The following is a 19,122-nucleotide window of genomic DNA, read 5'->3' as shown; positions in this document are numbered from 1 at the left end:
TTGTTATAATAGGCAATGTTAGAAAATTGACGAAATAAATGGGACACTTCGGACTCCAAGCGAATGTTTCCCAGAGGTAAAAAACATTGAGGTCATTGATACATACGCAGGTTTGTGATTAAAATCTTTGATCATCAAAGACTTGGCTTGGTTAGAAGTTTTTGGTTCTGAGCACAAAGGATGCGCATACTGTTAATACTAAACATACACGACTATTTTACATAGAACCTACATCTGGCAACAAGTATGTCAGCAACATAGGTGTAACGTATTCTAGAGCACAGACATTCAGACGTGAGACAAAACACAATTACGAATATATTACCTAGTTTATCTAGACTAAATCAACTGTCTATCAAGTTGCATGTTTATTTAGTTCAACACGTTTTCCTTAGCCGTCAGCAAATTATTTCCATATGCGATTTGACCTACAATAAGGACTTCACTAGAATATACGAGAATGTTCAGTAAAAAGGTGTTTATTGTGAAAAATTGTTACAGTATTTGCTTCTTGGAGCCTTTGGTCTTTGTCAGGATGGTAGAAGGTAATGAGTGGAGGATCGTATACATCCAGCATATTGAAAGGAACATGAAATTAACCTGAATGCAGACTTAAACTGTATTACCAGCCTATGCATGCGACTTGAATGTTTGTGAAACCTCCTGCGACATAAGGATTCAATTCCTCACTACAGGGTGTTTTTGTGGCAAGGGAAGAAAAAGGATTATTTCTAGGTACAAGGTATTTTCCTGTAAAATGGGCAATTGAGATCAGTAAGGTAGTCTCACTCGATAATAATGAAAACCCTGATAGAATAAGGATATATTAGTGTAACTAATTTAAAAAAGGCCTCTGGATATTTATGAACCATGAACATTTATATGATTTTTATTACTGAGGCCTAAATAACAATAACTTATTTATTGCAAAATTAATTAGGGGCATAAATACATTTATAGCTTTGTAACCATAAACTGTGGAGTTATTTTTAGCACTTTTTATTGACAGTGGTTAGAAACTAAAACGATTAGAGTCCTAGCGTTCACTTTAAGACAGTTTCACTCTGAGCTTTAGCTATCAGTAAAGTTTATAGCAAATGTTTTAATTTGTTATTACAAAGGATGCAACTATTTTTCCTCGTAGCATTTTTCAGACTTCAATTATTTCCCTATGGACATCTATCCTTACCTAATTTCTCACAGGCGGTTGTTGTGCACGCAATCATTAATTTATATTCATAACAACCTTTGCCGGCCCTTTTATTTAGGTTAAAGCTGCACAAAGTAGCCTGTCTGTCCTCTAAGTTCAAATTATTCCCGTGCTGTATTTAATTAAAATCAGGTAGTATAGCTGTGCAAGCGTCACAAATAGACGGACAGAAAAATAACTTTTACAAAAAAAAATATGATATTGGCTTTTCCTTAATAGTGTTGCCATGCCACCTAAATATATTATTTATGACAATGTAACAATGAACCCAGACCGAGATCCTATGTTTCCTGTGCAAGGGGAATAACGACGCACGCGCAGATGTTGAGAGTGATTCACAATATGGCGGCCGGTTATCTCTGGTGCAAGTATGTTTTACTCACTTCAATAATTTTAAGTTATTTCAAAACATTTTCCTTTTATATTTAATACACCCCAGGAAATATAAAATAACTAAAACAAATAAATAAGGAGAACCAAAACTGATTACCTATCGACTAATGTTATTCGTTGCAATATCTTCATGGTAAACTTTATGAATAAAACGTCTGATTCTTTTATTAATACTAAGAAATTCTAGTACAAAAACAACCACAAAGACCTACTAAAGCCTTTGAATCCATATAATCTATTGATGAGTTTTTGTCAAACATTATATTCAACTTCAGAAAAAAAACAAAACATAAACCTACAAATACGATAATGTTTATTTTCCTAGTCCACTCTTGCTTGGTGACCGTTAAGTTCCATATTCGCACAACACTGTTGTAGCGTAGGTATTAGCTTACTAATCAACTGTTAACATTATTAGTCATCACACCAACGAGGAATAAACCGAACGTCATGAAACAAAAAATATTAAATATGCATTGCCGATTTGTATTAAAAACAATGGTAATGATGAAAATAAAAGAAGGCTGCACTAAGATGAATTCTTTCAACTGCCTAGTTTATCAATTAAATAATGCAATTTAATTTTTGTTCTGGACAAAAATGAAAATGTCAGTCACATTCGACAACGCATGTTTCAGTTTTTCCAGATGCCTGAATTGATTTTATCTTAAACGAAAACCCAAATAAACATTTTATGGATCCCTTATCTGACCGTTAAAACCCATTCACATGAATAACATTAGTAATACAACATTAATCATAAGTACAACACTTACGGAATTAAACGTTAATAATTAAAAATCAATCAAACGTCAGTTCCATCGGTATAATTATATAATCTTTAAGAGTAACTTTCGTTCGCATGAGTACATAACGAGTATTAGACATGAATTATTACTGTCAACCATTACCCCACATACACAAGGCTAATACGAACCAGCTTAAGATGTAGACACTGATATTATATGGTCCTTTCGCTGTGACATCTTACATAAGGTCAATCGTAGGAAAACTGTTTATTCGTCCAAGTAGACCAAAAAATTTAAAATGTTTTTAAATTCATTTAGATTTAAGTAGAACGGAAAGTTTCTAAATTGTTAACGTTGTTGAATCATGTTCCAAGTATCATGTTACTAAAATGATTTTAATTAATCTAATACATCTAAATTATCATTTTATTACGAAATATTCAAATTAATTAGTAAGCAGTAAATGAGATCAAATACTAGACGATGATTACAAGTATGCTAAAATTCTTAATTCAATAGCATGTAATGGGTTTTGCCACCCAAAAATGGAAGTTATAAATAAAACCGTAGTTGGCAGAACCAGTTAACATCCGAAAGAAAGAAAGGAAGTTATTAAGTGAGGTTAGAAATTGTGTCTTTAACTGTGACATTCGCTTAGACAATATGAATCGTTCGTTCTTGGTAAAATGTTAGCGTAAAACGCTCTAAAAAGGGCACTTGACAATATAAACTTGAGAACAGGTTACTAGCTGATCATAATCAATTGTTTACACAGAGTAACTGTGGGTCAAGGTCGCAGGGAGGTCGAACTAACTGTGTAACATTACTTAGGTCTACCTAGAGAATTTTAAGGGCATCAGATGGATTTATATTTTCTGAATGTGGTTTAAAAACAAATGCTTTATCTCGTGGTTTAAGTTGAATTATTTTTCTAACACTATTTCCAATTAAATATGGAAGTCATTAAAGCAAGAATAGTGAACACCTAGAAACAAAGATAGCGTCAACCATTTTTTTGGAAATGGACTAAATTTCAATTATGACCATTTTCAGAAAACTTGTCTCACTTTCTTTATTTCATTTTAAAACAGCTATATTCCAATATTTTTATTTCGATACTTTCGACCCGGAGAATTTGGACTTTGTTTTAACGCCTTTAAAGGCTAATTGATTTACTGTTTTAATAACTTATAGATCCGAATCGAGTGGTTAATTGAATAGAAATAAGAATAACAACATAATTGGCGATACATCAAAACATTTTAAACTGCGTTTAGAGAAAGTTACAGATTAACAGGTTAGCAACCGCGAGGATTGGCCGAAATCCAAAACTTTCTTCGGCATCCTCAAATTTTATAGAATTTTGGAGTACAAAACGGAAACTTCCCATCAGTATAAAACAAATACCATAAACACAATTGTAGCGACTGTCGCAGTGGCAGGCGGCGGGTATAATTATATAGCTAATTTAGCTTGTTTAGATAATTAACAGTTAGGTCTAGCTGCCGAACGAAAATGGCGGTGCGACTGAACGAGCGACGTTTTGTACTGATAACAATATTTTTAAACTAATATATTTGCTGAAACTTTAGTAAAGTGGAATTTAACGAACATTAACTAAAGTCAAGGATTAAAACACTTGAACACGCGAATTTGAAAGGTCATGAAAAACTCTGAAGAATTGCGTCTTTACGAAAATAAATTATTGTATAGGACTCGTAACAATTACTGTGTCGCAGTGAAGTAATGAGTTATTTGTCGTACTAATTATAATAATTAGAGAATTAGCAACCGGTTAAGTGTGTAAATGTTGACAGTTTAAAAGTTATTAACGTATGCATGCAAGCCTGAAGATATGGCTGTGTCATTGACTGATTGGAAAGTCACAAACATTTGCAACGCTTGAATGGGTATTACGAAGTTAGTTTTTATACATTGGCCACTTGTAGTTGTATTAGACTTACAAAATTATTAAGAATAAAGTTTACAATATATGTACAATGGTTAATGATAACACACTTCATAAAATAGATAAAAAAATGAAAATTTGAGAACAAAACAGTATCGCAGAATTTGATAAGCAAAAATAACAAAATAAAGCCAATAGGAATGAGATGTTTAAACTCCAAATATCAAACACACATATTAAAAATTCAAACACAAATAACAATGAAATTAGTATGCGTTTCAAAATGATTATGATAACAATAAGTTTCGACTTCCTACTTTAGATACGACAGACGCTACTATAGTGACTGAATGAGTTTCTGCATCCAAATCCCATGGAGATCGTAATACGTAATTAAATTCCAACTGAATAAATACATCTTATTTCGTTTATATTAAAACAAAATAATACCTATTTACTCTGAGGTGAACCAAGCCAAATTGTTTAGCATCTACATTGACGTTTAGCGAGGTTCTATCTTAACAGTTGTATGTATAAGATGTTTATTTACATTATTTCTTCCTATTACTATTTCGTCTTCCGGGACATGACATGTAGGATCATTAGTATTACGTGTTTCATTGTTTACATGCCTCTAAATAATGAAACTTCCAGTATTGTACGGTATCTTCGATATGATGCAAGCTTTATCGGTATCATCCTCGGAAGGACTGACTTTGCTATCAGGTTTCTATGTTAGATGAGTGGTGCTGAGGAAATCCTGCAGATTAAGATTATCATCAACCATATTTTTGTCAGCCAATGACTAATTCGGTTGGTAAATAGCGATTACGCTGTGTATGATGTGAGTATTGTAGTTCTTTCTTTAGTTATCTTTAAAGGAAGTTGATTGTCCAGCGAATATTAAGCTGTTAATGAAAAATGACTTGTTTTATTGTACCTAATTAGTGTTGATTCGACGCTTATTCATATACGAACATACGACTTTGAGACCGAATTATTATTCATCAACGAGTCATAATTGTTAAACTAAGCCAATCAATATTTGGTTAGTTTTCTAGGCAGCTTATAATTTGCACGACCAACAAAAAGTGTACGATGCAAATATAAAAACTATTCGATCCAAGGCCGTTGATTTCTTTAAGCTTTGATTACTAAAGTTTCTATCATCTGTGAGACCTCTACTGACGCACTACTTTGAGCAATGAGTTTCTCCACTTGATTTCATTCAACCCTGTTTGTTTTCCATTGATTATTGATACAACACTATCAGTTGCTCAATTGTATTATCTAAGTGTATAGCATTCGGTGTTCTATTGTCATCCTTATATGTAGAGCAATAAGAGTCAGTTAGTGTAACACATCTTTCAATTTAATAGCGACTCTCATTGACAACTTGAGACCATTAAAACAGGCGAAGACGATCTCATAGCTGCAATGTATGTCGTACTTGTTTTATGTTTTATTACAAGAGATTCGTAGAAAATAATTGATGTAGTATGTTTCCTTAAGACGTAAATAAACAAAGCGACTCGATTTTCGTACCGTGTGTGTAAATCCTTAAAGGGTGCAATCCAATCGTGTCACTAGTTTGGGGACACTTGTTCACAAACACAGTCCATACCAATTGTTTGTGATTGGTTACCACTGATTATTTACTCACAAAAACACGTGGCGTTATAAGAAGGCGCGGCGTGGGGCGTCCGTGCGCGGCGGCGCTCACAGTGACACTAACTGGCGTATACATTATGGTTGTGGATGCGAACCGGCGCCCGCGCTTACTTATCACTGTAATCAGGTATGTAGCAGGTAAATTGCCTCTGAAAATATATATAGATGCGTGATGCAATCACCATGCCTGTTCCTCGCCATCTTCTCAGAACATAATGTACTGTTTGATTTGACTTTGTTTATATTTCGAGGATGTAGCCAAAACAGATTTCAAAAGTGAGGTTCGTGAGTTGAATGTAATGAAATGGAAAGTTGTAGCAGTAAATGTCGAAGGAAGCGCCAGAACAATGTATTACGAACATATCATGAGATAAGAAAATGGTGTCTCATTAAAGGCTGTTATAAAAACACTAAGATATCAAAAGCGATAAAAAACAAATGAAATACGTAATTATGTAATTCTTTGTTAGTTTTTTTTCGCATTATCAGTGAATATTTATACTTGAACGGCAATGAGAGGAGACGAGTATTTTTACGAATATTAACGTAAATCTTTACTTTTTATATTTTCCTAAAATCCTTCAGTTGACATTTCTGGAGTGACTGGGGTGACTCCCGAGAGCTGTCGAGGACATGCCGTTATCAGGATATGTTTTCCCGGGTAAAAATACTCATGTACTGGATTTATTTATTGATCGATCGCATCAATCTCTACAATATTATGATTTTGTTGAGTTAATACATCAATGTGCCAAAATTGGATCAGTGTACAGCCTATTAGTATAAATTCTGTATTTACAATATTCAGGACAAACATTCACATTCACAAAAGATATTTCCGGGACCTACAGATCGATACATACACATGTATAAATATTATTACCAAACGCAGAACATAACAATTTTAGGCTCGCCTTTGGAAGAAAACGCTACACACAAAATATGAAAATTTGATCTTTATCCTTTAAGCTTTACTAGGCTTACCCGTATCTACATATATATAAAAAAAAAACATGTACAATAAAACTACGAGATGTAACTAACTCATTACCATCATATTCCCCCGGAGACCTTTCGAACCCGAAACGACGAAGCGCTCAAACATCCATTATCTCAATTGTTTCAATACGGTGCGCGTGCGCCGGCGTCCTCGCGTGTCGCCCATCGATCATTAGGGCTCTCATACACATTCAACTTGTTACTACTGTAATATTTTTATTGTTGTTGCCTATCTTTAAGATTGTGGAAATCTTTGTCAGTTACAACTATTGCCGTCCGATTCTGTTATGGGTCTGATTTATCATCATTCATGTTTATTTTAGTTTCCTTTTGAAGCACCCATAGTCTGATTTTACAATCATTTTGCATCTTATATTTTGCATGAAGCTACTCATTCCAAAAACTTTCTTAATATCTTTTATATTATAAGGCAATATTTAATTGTAAAGTATAACCTTCAACAATAGGCTAATTCACTGGTCATATAGTCGTCACAAGTCTCTTTAATATTTTAGCTTATTCGGCACATATTAACATCTCAACAACTGCGCTTAATATACACCCAAAATACAAACATATGACTGACGAGTACTGTTCCGTGTTGCGGTTAAGCCTGACACTGAACTTAACAAAAATTATGTCAACAGAATCGTGAAGATTTATTAATGTGTATAGAAGATTAGAATTAAGACTAAGGATCTTTAGTTTATAACCGTCTCTGTCCCACTTCCAGGTAGAGGCCTCGCTTCCTCTTCTTTATTTTCTATCTCTCTCTGTCTTTAGGACTGGGTCGTTGATTTCTTATATTTTGTGTACTAATTTAAACGTAATCATTACCAATACTCTTTCGATAGCATTTCTGCAAAAGGTTGAGATTATATCGAACTTACGGATCATAACAAAATATAAATGCTGCCATCGGTAAACCTTTCCATGACCATTTTAAGACCCCATTAAAACTCTCGATACAATTTGGGCAATAACCTCTTAGTCATTGTAAAAACCGGCACAATCTGAGACGCAATGCGTAAAGCTAATGCAGTATTAAATGTAATATAGATAAAGCAACATTATCAGACTAATATAATTTCAGCAACTGATTCATAAAACTTTAGATAACAAATCTACGGTTTCTTCCATAGTGAGTCGTAAAATGAGCCAATATAAATATACGAGTGATTATCTTGAATAATAAACACTAACGTACGCTTTTAAGTACCTACAATACACTTAACTGTCCATACGTTAAAAATCTTTTTTATGGAGTTTGGATTTTAAGCTAAAACCTCATTTTTCCTGACTTTCTCTCCCGTACCACCTTGAACCTATTTAAATTTCCTTTTACCCAATAATAGAGCTAGAAAACAATTACTCGACCAATATTCGACCCACCGACATCGTACCCACTGTTCCACAAACAAAACCCACTCTCCAAACAGCCTTAAACATCATGCTCATATTGATAACCTCCTTTTTTCGTGTCGGTTCAAAATGATATGAAGTAATTAGTGTCATACCACTTTCGCGTACGAACGCACTTGTATGACATCATTGCGATCAATTCTTTTGACAGTGGACAATTTGAGACGTCGGATTGGGTTGCAAATATCGCGTGGCAGATGGGTCGAGTGAGACCCAACGGTCGGTAAGGAATTTGATTCGATGTAGTAAAGCTACAATATTTGCGTACTGTTGAGTAATAACTAAAGAAGTTGTGTTTGGGAGCACCTTGATAACTCTCCTTCCTTGAAATTTGGGTACCAAAGCAATGAAGAAAAAAAATATTTTTAGCGCTTAAGCCTCTAGGAAATCTACCATCTCTGTTAAGAAAAAAGTTCCTTGATTTTGGATATGTTAATGAAAGCTAACTATAAGGATGTTCCTCAAGCTAAAAATGAGCATCTAAATATTCTAAAACCACAGCGCCACCTACCTGTGTATACTCGAAACAAACAGAGACAAAATAAACAAAACACAATTCCACAAAAACATAACACTCAAACATTATCTAGGTATGAATCAGAAGGTAAACCAGTTAATCGCCATCATAATACATGTCAAACAAATACATACATACATTCCATTTTGGTCTTTACAAAGTCTGTTCTGAGGTGTCCTACTGTTTTTTTTTGTTTGACGGCATAAAACCTGTCGAGTATTCCCCGAACCCTTTGTGAAATAAAATCATGAGGTTGGTATGAGGAAAATGTTGATTGGTGATGTTTGGTAGCAATATTGCGACCTTGCCGGGGAAGGGATCGGCAGAAACTGTAGTGAATATTAAAATTAAGTACTTAAAAAAATATTATATAGAAGCAAGGAAAGGATAGTGCTAATCGCTGTTGCCTGCGAGGATGGGATAAGAATTTGACATGGCCGATCAACAAGGATCCGCAAAATCAATGAATTTGTGCGCTCTGAGACTTGAAACTGACTAGATAGAAAAATCGGGATGCTTTTTACTTTCAAAACCCTGTTTGACATTAAACTTCAAAGTATTATATCTTCCAAATGGTCAGAGTAAAAAGCAGAGTAAAAATCCTCGAAAAAGGAAGGATTTTTCCTGTCATATAACTTGAATGACAACTTACATAATCACTTGGATTTATGAAGTAGAGGTACCAAACTTAACGGTTTATCAAGATAAAGTAGACATGTACAGATCTCAAGTAATCTCTGATATAAATGACATGTTTGTAATGCCGAGGTTTCTTAAACCATTGATATTCAATTTTAGCCGCTTCAAGAACTACTCAGATAGGCAGGTTTTAGATATTAGACACGTGGATTGAAGTTAATAACCTTAGTACTGCAATAATCATAATAAATAATATAATTTTTATTACAAAAGCAAATAAAAATACACCTGAAACGAACACTTTTGTAGGTGGCCGAAAGTTTAAAGTACACATCTGTGATGGAAAAACAGCCTTAAAGGTCAGATCATACTGTATTTATCAGCCAATCTTTTCTTCTTCAGTTGGTAATTTTCGGGAAAGGGGTAAAAGAAAATGTTCTAGGCATGTCAACATGAAAATTTACCTCTCTTTGTAATATTTACATTATCGGCTCTACATATTAAAAGTCTTGAAGGACACTAACATTATCGCAATCAGGTCGCCATGGAAATGATCGATTTTGAAGATTGACAGCTTGACTAAGCCAATCTTGATAAGTTTATCTTCAAGTTATAAATGCTTAAGATAGCATCGAATTATTTTTATTCTTCTATTTATAAAATGATGATGCGAAAATAACTTTTACAAAAACAGCCAGATTATTGGATCAAACGACTTATTACCTTTATAAAGATGGTGCTATTTATAGCAATACATACAGTCTATTATTTCCACGCTCTTCATTTATTTCCAATAATTACATTAATATAAGGTTAAATATATTTGATTATTGCTAACGATACGCTCACCTGCTGTACCATCCATATACCTAATACCATAATACACCTATAGAGTAGGTACAACACGCTCGAATTTAAATATCGGTGGATAAATCAACATAATTACTTGTATTAGTCATAAAATAACGCCACTTTGCTTGAACAGTAGGTAATTTGTCTAGGTATTCTTTATGCTCAAGCCAACAGACTATTAAGTGAGTATTCTGATAGATAAAGACTGTTGTCTAGGAACAATAATACGTGACGTTTAGGAAACGGGCTTTACCAAATTCCTGATAGCTTTTATTTGCCTCTTACTTTCTATTCTTTTGACCTACGCTTGAGAGGTAGGAAGTGGACAATGATTTTCCTACACCTCTTGCGCAGGTTTATTTAATTGATTTCAAAGTGTACTTACGTGTTTCAATAGAGTTAATCAGTTACAACAGATTTTAGTTTATATTTCTTTTAATGACATGCGTGAATGTCTTGTGGCATCTCTAGCAAGGACTGCATATTATTCAGTCTTCTAAGACTTACAGATTCCAAGAGAATAGACTTTATCTCAGTCCTCATAATCTCGGTGTCCGTTGGCATTTCCGGACAAGATTCAGTTGCCAAGCTACAGTTTTCTCGTCGTAAATACAGTATTGCTACATGCGCAAAAACATATGATATCGTAAACGTACCACTTCAGTTAATATCTCCGTTACGCAGATGCGATACGCTTTTATTGCGATACGATAATCGTTGTGTCACACTACTTCTGAAATAGCTGGGGAATAATGCAATAAACTTGCGTGTGACAGAGCCTTTATATTTATACGAAATTCTGCTTTTGAAATGGATTAGGTATGTATATAGAAATGGTTTTTAGGTGTTTGCAATCAGTCATACTTGTTTGATATGCTACTAGTGAATTTATTCAGGGTCAGGTGGAGAAGGCGGGATGAGCAGAGAAAAAATAACACAACTCTTCTGTATACAGTCAGTATTGAAGGAAAGTAAAGCAACTCTACCAAAAGCTGTTAGAAGTTGATTGGATCTTCGCCGTAAAATGGAAGAACAACTCTCCTAATGCTACAAATCTGGTTTGGATGACATCATCATCATTATTTAAAAGTTTAAATGAAAACACTGAATATTTTAATCTGTGATACCTTACGTGTAATAAAGACTTAAAAATGTCTTTTGAAGCATTAAAGTAAGACTATAAAGTTCCTGGTATCCTTTTATTAGGCTATAAATATGGTGTTATTGTTACTCAGTAAAAAAACGATTCTCCACTTGAAAATATATATTTTTTAATCCTGGATGTTATGGAGTCTAAAACTTTTCAACTTCTCTATCGGTCTTGTAAGTTGGAATTCAATATAAATCTATTAATGGTATCTTAATGAGGTACCTGTAACACCTAACTGCGTCTCTGACGATAATTTAAGACGATACAAAAACACAAACATGCTAAAACCTCATGGTTTGCTCGCGTAATTCCTCGTCCAAAACAAACAACTGCGCCGACCTGCGCATCATAACAAAACACATCCGAACACAAAGACAGTCCAATAACACTTTACAACAACACTGTAACTTCAACCTTATTGGCGGTGACACAAATCACTTTTTTGTTTGCACTTTAAGATTAACGGTGGCACTCATGCGCAGGCATTGATCGCCGAAACCGTAGCACACGCGAAAATTTATGTCACCATCCACCATTTTATATCCAAACCGCTCGTTACACGTTTATAGCGCATTTTATTCATATTTAACTGGTGTTATTAGCGATTGTAGAGGCGGTCGGCGCCGCGCACGCGCGCTAGCGATCTGATCCAAAATAGAAAAACTAATTGGCCAGACGGCCAGACGTTAGGGTTGAAGCTAAAATTATGTATTAGATCCGAGAAGATTTACATCTAAACGCGCACGTCCAAGGCGGCGAAAGCCCTAAAAATAACGTTACGTTACACCGCTTTGTATTACCTAATTCCAGCAGTGTCGTGAACACTCTCAGATACGTGAAAGTTGTGCTAACGACAACACTGAGGAAATTCTTTTGACCAAGAATAAGGAATCATGGAACGATTTTCTTTTTAATTGTGAATGCAGTTTACCTGAACACTGTAGTTTACTTCTCTGGACATCGGCATCGTGTGGAAGTTACATGCGACCTTTGTCATTATACTTTCTGTAGTTCACAATCCTTTTATTTATATCCTTCTAAACTTCCGCGACCCTAGATAGGAAAGGTAGAGGGGCATAGAGATTTGTGCATAGCTTTGCATAAGGTCAATTTTCGCAATTCATCGTTACAACTACCATGCCAAGCGCAGTCCAAAGCATGTGAAATTATAAATAAGTATACAATAATGATCCAAACTTAGTCAGTGAAGCATAATCATCGTAATAGGAGAGAATGAAGTATCTAATAACACTCGATACGTGTGGGTTCAATGACATGGACTGTTTGTGTACTTGATACTCAAACAAGTATATACAGTTTAAAACATATCAAAATAGGTGGCAACATTGTTTTAACAATTCTCTCTTTTTTAATACTATCTGTTTTTTTTTCTAAACTCCTGTTATCATGAATTCCCGATAAATTCTTTTAAAAAACTGGTTCCAAACAATACAAGTTACAATTTTATTTTCCACTTCTTCGCGGCGTATTTGTAACATCAAGGACGTGCTTCACTTTTTACAATGTAACAATGTTACTATCAGTGCATTTATTACCAGCCCTCTAAGCTAGACTGATGCCATAGAAGCGAGAAAGCGCATTACAATGCGGTTATCGACGTCTTTTTCCTACAACGCCAGTTGTCCTTAATTCAGTTCATAGTAAAAAATATTGGCGATGATTATATAAACAAAAGAGTATATTAATGACGTGTTTCTTGATTATTAAGGATCACTTATGTTTTATTACACGTGGGTATTGCATATGTTTCACTCTCGATAAGTTTAATGGTAGAGTTATAGAGTCTTATTTATTAAGTAATAGCTTAACTCCAAAGGCGTGTTGAGTAGCACAATAAAGAGGTGCCGCGTTGTAAGTGTGGTAGTCCACATTTACATTTCATACTAGTTATTTAATGACACATAATATTTTTTTCTTGCCTAAATTACATTTTACCGCTTACATGTAGCGGTTAGTATGATTCCCACTGAAGTTCATTTCCCAGCCTTTTGTAAACAGAGATTGTGATCCCAAGGACACAGTTGATCGAGACACGAGAACCTTCAGAAATAACGTGGAAAATAGAGACTGACAGATTCCTGGCGCCCAGCCAACACGGCATCCTTCAAGACTCCACATCTCAATTGAACACAGATTAATGCATCCACGTTAAATGCAACGGAGGGCTTCATCGATTTGCATGGAAAGCAAATATATGTAAGTATTCCATTTTTCCATGGATTTTAGTGACGTCATGTATCTTGTCTGGTATCACAGCGTTCCAACTTTATTCAAGAACGGCACTGTTCAAAACGTCGGTCGTCTTCAGGGACACGCTGTCTTGTCATACATCTTCTGCAAAGTTTTGCCTTAAAACTGGCAACTTATACCTTATGTATTCATTTTAACACAAATAAAGATAAATTACGCCCAGTTATGTGAATGATAGGTGCGACTATTTGCTACAGTTCATTATTATATTACAATTGTAAACTATAGCCCTAAAGAATGCCTACAATAATAAAATAGTATCCAATCGTATCCTGACTAACATTCCAATTTCATAGAACAAAGAACTTAATGATTCATTTCCGAGAATCACTAATATACGCACACGAACGTGTGAGAGTGTATGCGCTTGCGCATCTAACATGCCTACTATACTTCTAGGAGACAATAATTGGCGAGTAAACTAATCATTAGTGTTACTGGGCGCCGAAACTGATATTTTTCTAAGTGAGTCTGATTTTTTGCATAGCATCTGTGAATTTAGAGTTTCATTAATTTTCACAGGAAAACGTTTTTCCTTGTACATGCAAGAATAAATAGGAAAATCACAACCAAAACATTATGGTCATTATTGGTCATGCCATAAAATACTTCCCCGTTCTCTCATACAAAACTGAAGGCAATTTAGTATAGTAAGACTATTTTTTTATTAACAAAAGAACTGTTATTTCTTAAGTAGAAAAATTAGGTTCTTTAATTTCCAAGCACATGAACTACTTCAAAAATTCATCGTAAACGAAGTTTTGATCAATTTACTCTTCTGTTTGGACAAAGAGATGCATACCACCACTACCACCAGTCCCCACAAATACCTAGTCTATGTATACAGAGTATTCCGGTATTTACAGACAACCAAAGCTTACTCATTAGTGGAAATGTGTACCAGATGTGTGTTCTCCTCAGACGTAGGTACGCAAGTGCGATTGGCACGCCGCTGCGTATACGCAGATCATTTAGCATACATTTGCACGAGTGACGTCACACGCGTCATCGGGTTGACGTCAGGGAGTGTTCCTGTTGTCTAGACGTTAGAAATTAAATACAATGAAAAGCTCTTAATTTTCTATAGATTTCTTCATGGAGTTTCTTGAATGTTCTTCGACACAAGAATGTTGTTTTGGAAACCCGCAACTAGTGATAAATTTTATTTTTTGAAAAGTGCCAAATAAAAGGCTGCATGAAATAAAAGCGTTATGATTTTGACAGTTTTTGCTTATAAATAGAAAAAAGTCAAAAATAAATAATAGGCAGAAAGTGAAGACGTGAACTATTTAGTAATCTGAGCCACAGGTGCTTGATACTCATTGCTTTCATTTGTTAATGAATCTTTAAAAAAAATCACTTCACGGATGTCTCAAATTTCTTACAGTTTTTTTACTACAAATACAAGTCTCACTCACTGTACACTTCGGGCGTGAGGTGTAATATATTAACAATATTTGCTGTATCATACTGGATATTTAACCTTGAACATGAAATGGACACCAGAGCACTTATCAAGAGATATAACACAATTCTGTTACTGTGGTGTAAGCAAGACGCTACATCACGCAGTGTAGCGCGCCATCCCGCTCTCGCACTCATAACAGTTCTGGTTTAAGATATCATAGTACAAGGCACTTCAGTTCACACGCATCACGTTAAAGTGACGTCACAATGTTCCACTTAGTATTCGCTAATTAGTTTGATTTGTTGTTAATTTGTTAATGTTTAACGGACCTGGTAATTACGCTCTTAGACGAGAACATACTATTTTTAAAAGAACTAAAGGAAAAAATGTCCTTAACATAGAAACTGTTTCTGATTACTACAGATACTGGTTAGACAAGAATAATGCCACACTGAGAATTCTTAAGAAAAATCTGATTTAGTGTGAATCGCGAAGTAATTAGTCCTTACTAGGTTATGTACAGTCTATGAAGGCTTTTAGGAATTCGCACTTCAGAGCAGCAAGACGTGGTTTGGTAAATATTTTTTCCTTTCACTACGATTGCTTTATTACTATTTACACTATCAACTTAAACAAATTTACAATAAACAGCCGGTCAAGTGCGAGTCAGGCTCACGACAATGAGGCTTCATAGGCAAAATAAAATTATTTTAAAAAATGGTCCCTCATCAACTTTGTGCCTGAACCAACATTTGCTTAACTTCGATGTTTATTTACATTATTTGGTATTATAGCGGTTGCAAAAGTCCACCATCGGTGAAACTTCTAACTACCTAGCTATAACGGTTCAACAGATCAGTCTGGAGGCAGACTTTCAGACAGACAGCAAAGCCTTAGCAAAGTATAAAAACGTATTATAATAAAGAAATACACTCTCTCAATAAAAAGCGGGTTTCTCCAGAGCCCACTGTAGAAGACACCGGTCGGTCTCGTGTAGGGATCTGTGACGTGTGTTTTGAGGCCAGAAATAGATGCGGCATAATTTTAGATGTAAGGTTAAAATCTGTTATGACTGCTATCAAACAACTTTGTTTGGGTGCTGACGTAGCTTGTCGTAATCTTTACAATAATATTAGATCTTCATTTTCTACCTACAGGAAGAAGGAACCACTTCATTTAGGGAAAGAACGAGGATTATTCACCTTATCTGCTTAATGCTCGGATGTCAATTTCAGATTTCTACTTTTTGTCCAAGTTTTTTGACAATGTCTTTCTTTAGAGATATTTACTGGTCAGTGACTCCACACGCTACAAATGCACAATGGTCCCACAGGAACTTATGCATGAATCCAGGTTCTAAACTATCTGTACAAAACGTCCTAATCCGTGCATTAGTTTTTGCGTAAAATAATAATAAACATGAATCCATTCATACAAACTTTCGCTTTTATCATATCGGTGGGATTTTATGTCAATATCGCCTATGATTGTCATAGACTACTTCGCCAACAACTCCACACCACGACATTTAGCTTGAAATGAGCTAGCAATCCAAAATTCCCGCACATAGAGATAACATTATGTGTTTCCTTTATACAACTAACCAAGTACCAAAGAAAACAAAGATACGTCACAAACACAATAAATATTAGCATTCGTCTTACAACTTACATATTTATTTCGTAACACGTCTGCCGTAAAAATACTAGAAACAGTCCAAAAAAAATACGTAAAGTGAATACCGATCGTAATATTGAATATTTTTGTCATGAGTAATTTAGGTACTTCTTTTTTTTTCTTTTGGGTAGTGATGGAGGAATTCGTGAAGTTATAATAAAATGCACAAAGCAGTCAGCATAGCAACTACACGATGGAATTTTTTATTCAAATTTACACAAAAAAAAATCAATAAGTTGTTGTGATACTTAGTACAAAAAATAGGCCAACAAAAATATAGTTGACTAAAAACGATACACGATCAGTGTTATCAATTTCATAATATAATGAAATAGATCTCCACAGATACACTATCGATCTAATTCAATCTTCGAAATTCGTTCAATCATCTGTAATCTAGCTTGAAACAATTGAAATTCAAACAGGAACAATCCCGAATAACGAAACTTATCATTTAGACGTGATAAAATGTCCGTCGAAACTCTACACTAAAAAGTGAGGTTAGCTATCGTGACAGATGAATCAGGGAATGACGGAGTATCCAATAATATAATTCCAAAATGCAATAGGGAGAAGCAAAAACGTCTATTTTAAACTACTACACTAACTTACTTAACTGTTGGGTTTCTGAGGATTAATTGACATTAAAATAACACCTAGCTACCGTTTCTCATAATCTACAGCAATAAAAACGACCTCAAACAAATAATGAATCATCTTCTACTGAGATACGCAAATATAATTATAAAATACATGTTTACTACATAATACGTATTTGTTTATACATTGTGCGTCATTATGAAGAAGATTACTTGGAAGAATTTGGTTGTTTAATCGTTTGTGCTAAGGAGACTTAAGGTGTGTCTAAATATTGAGATGTAAGACCGCGGTAATGACACTCGGGCTTAACTGGACAGATTTCTGTTTTCGTTCCGTTGCATTGTTTGCTTTTTTCAGCTGCGCATTGTTCAATGTGCACACTACTTTAAGAACGTTATATTTTGTTATATTAACTTGCATGAAGAGCTTTCATCTGCCATCACCTTGCCTAGGAGATCTAGCTGTCAGGAAGACAGGACATAAACCACTCCCCAGTAGAACTCCATAGTTTAAAATATGTTTATTTAGAAGAACTATAGAAGTAATGTGTATGTTACTCATCAATACAATCCCACGGACAGATGTAGGGTCTGAAACAATTTAATGACCTCCAACGATTACGATTAGCGAGACATTCCTTGTCGTTAGTGACCAGATCGAGCCGGTTGAAGGCAGATCGGAGATTTGTACAGTTTTTTATTGAGACGAGTTCGTGTGTAAGTAGTTTGTAGTAGTTTGTACACACAATACAAGTGCGTCAACGAGTATTGGACCTAAATACTATTGTACTCAAATAAAACGGGGATTAAAGGCAGCGATAGAAAAAGGGTTTTACTTGAAGTTTCACTGGAAAATATACTGTAATTACATTTTGTGACTTTTTGCATGCATATCTATAGCTATTTAACATTATAAAATGTTAGGCGCAGTATAAGGCTTAACTAAAAATTAAATCAAATTGAAAATCCAGCTGCAAGACTATTCAAAAACAGCAATTTTGTGAAATATTATCATTTCTTGCCACAACCACGTCATTTCAACATTGTTCCTCTTTGTTCATAGGCTATAAATTAACAACAACTATCAATGTTAAATCATTATAGATTTATCTCTTTAGATAAATAACTAGTAATGACATTCAATAAGGATTCTATTGATTGCACGGCATGGCAACATGCAAATAAATTCTAAACAGCCTCAATCGTGACAGACATGTGAGAAACGGGTTACTCTGGTACATGACCACCATAAATAAGAAATTGTAATAGCTCATTACAACACCTTACTATTCTAAAGACTTGTAGATTTGCAGACAGTCTAGAGAATTGGTGAAAAGTCTAGAATAATAAGGGGATGGTTGGTAATGAATGGTTGGGACGACTAGCTAGGGTATCAATATCTCGTTCTCATATAGAAAGTCTTTTAGTAAAGAATAAATATGATGAATATGACGGAATATCTTGACTGATAAGAATATAATGAAGCTTCAGGATCGGAAAGGAGAGTAAAAGAAAAATATCTTTCTCTTATCCACTGTGAACTTTTCGAGTAAATAAAGTAAATAAACTTGCTCTCGCTATTTGCAAAACAAATACAGGATACATATGAAACTGAATTTAACAACTTGGTAGTAAGTTACATAAAATTTGCACAAT

The 19,122-nt window shown here is 34.6% G+C and overlaps 1 protein-coding gene across 3 annotated transcripts in view; it reads right to left on the bottom strand.

Moving 5' to 3' along the window:
- The window catches only part of LOC113495892 (transcription factor EB), a 109,560-nt gene that overhangs the window by 57,816 nt on the left and 32,622 nt on the right, over positions 1-19,122 (bottom strand). Inside the window, exon 1 of one of the 3 annotated variants that reach the window (XM_026874891.1) lies at positions 5,807-6,826. The exons of the other annotated variants lie outside the window; for them this stretch is intronic. The gene's annotated coding sequence lies outside the window, so the exon portion shown is untranslated. Of the gene's footprint in view, positions 1-5,806; positions 6,827-19,122 lie in introns of those variants that run through there. 3 annotated transcript variants of the gene reach the window in all.

The sequence above is a fragment of the Trichoplusia ni genome, chromosome 7 (genome assembly GCF_003590095.1).
Source record: "Trichoplusia ni isolate ovarian cell line Hi5 chromosome 7, tn1, whole genome shotgun sequence".
In the NCBI taxonomy this organism is placed as follows: domain Eukaryota; kingdom Metazoa; phylum Arthropoda; class Insecta; order Lepidoptera; family Noctuidae; genus Trichoplusia; species Trichoplusia ni.
The sequence above is the reverse complement of the archived record's forward strand: the minus strand, read 5'-3'. Positions and strand labels throughout refer to the sequence as shown.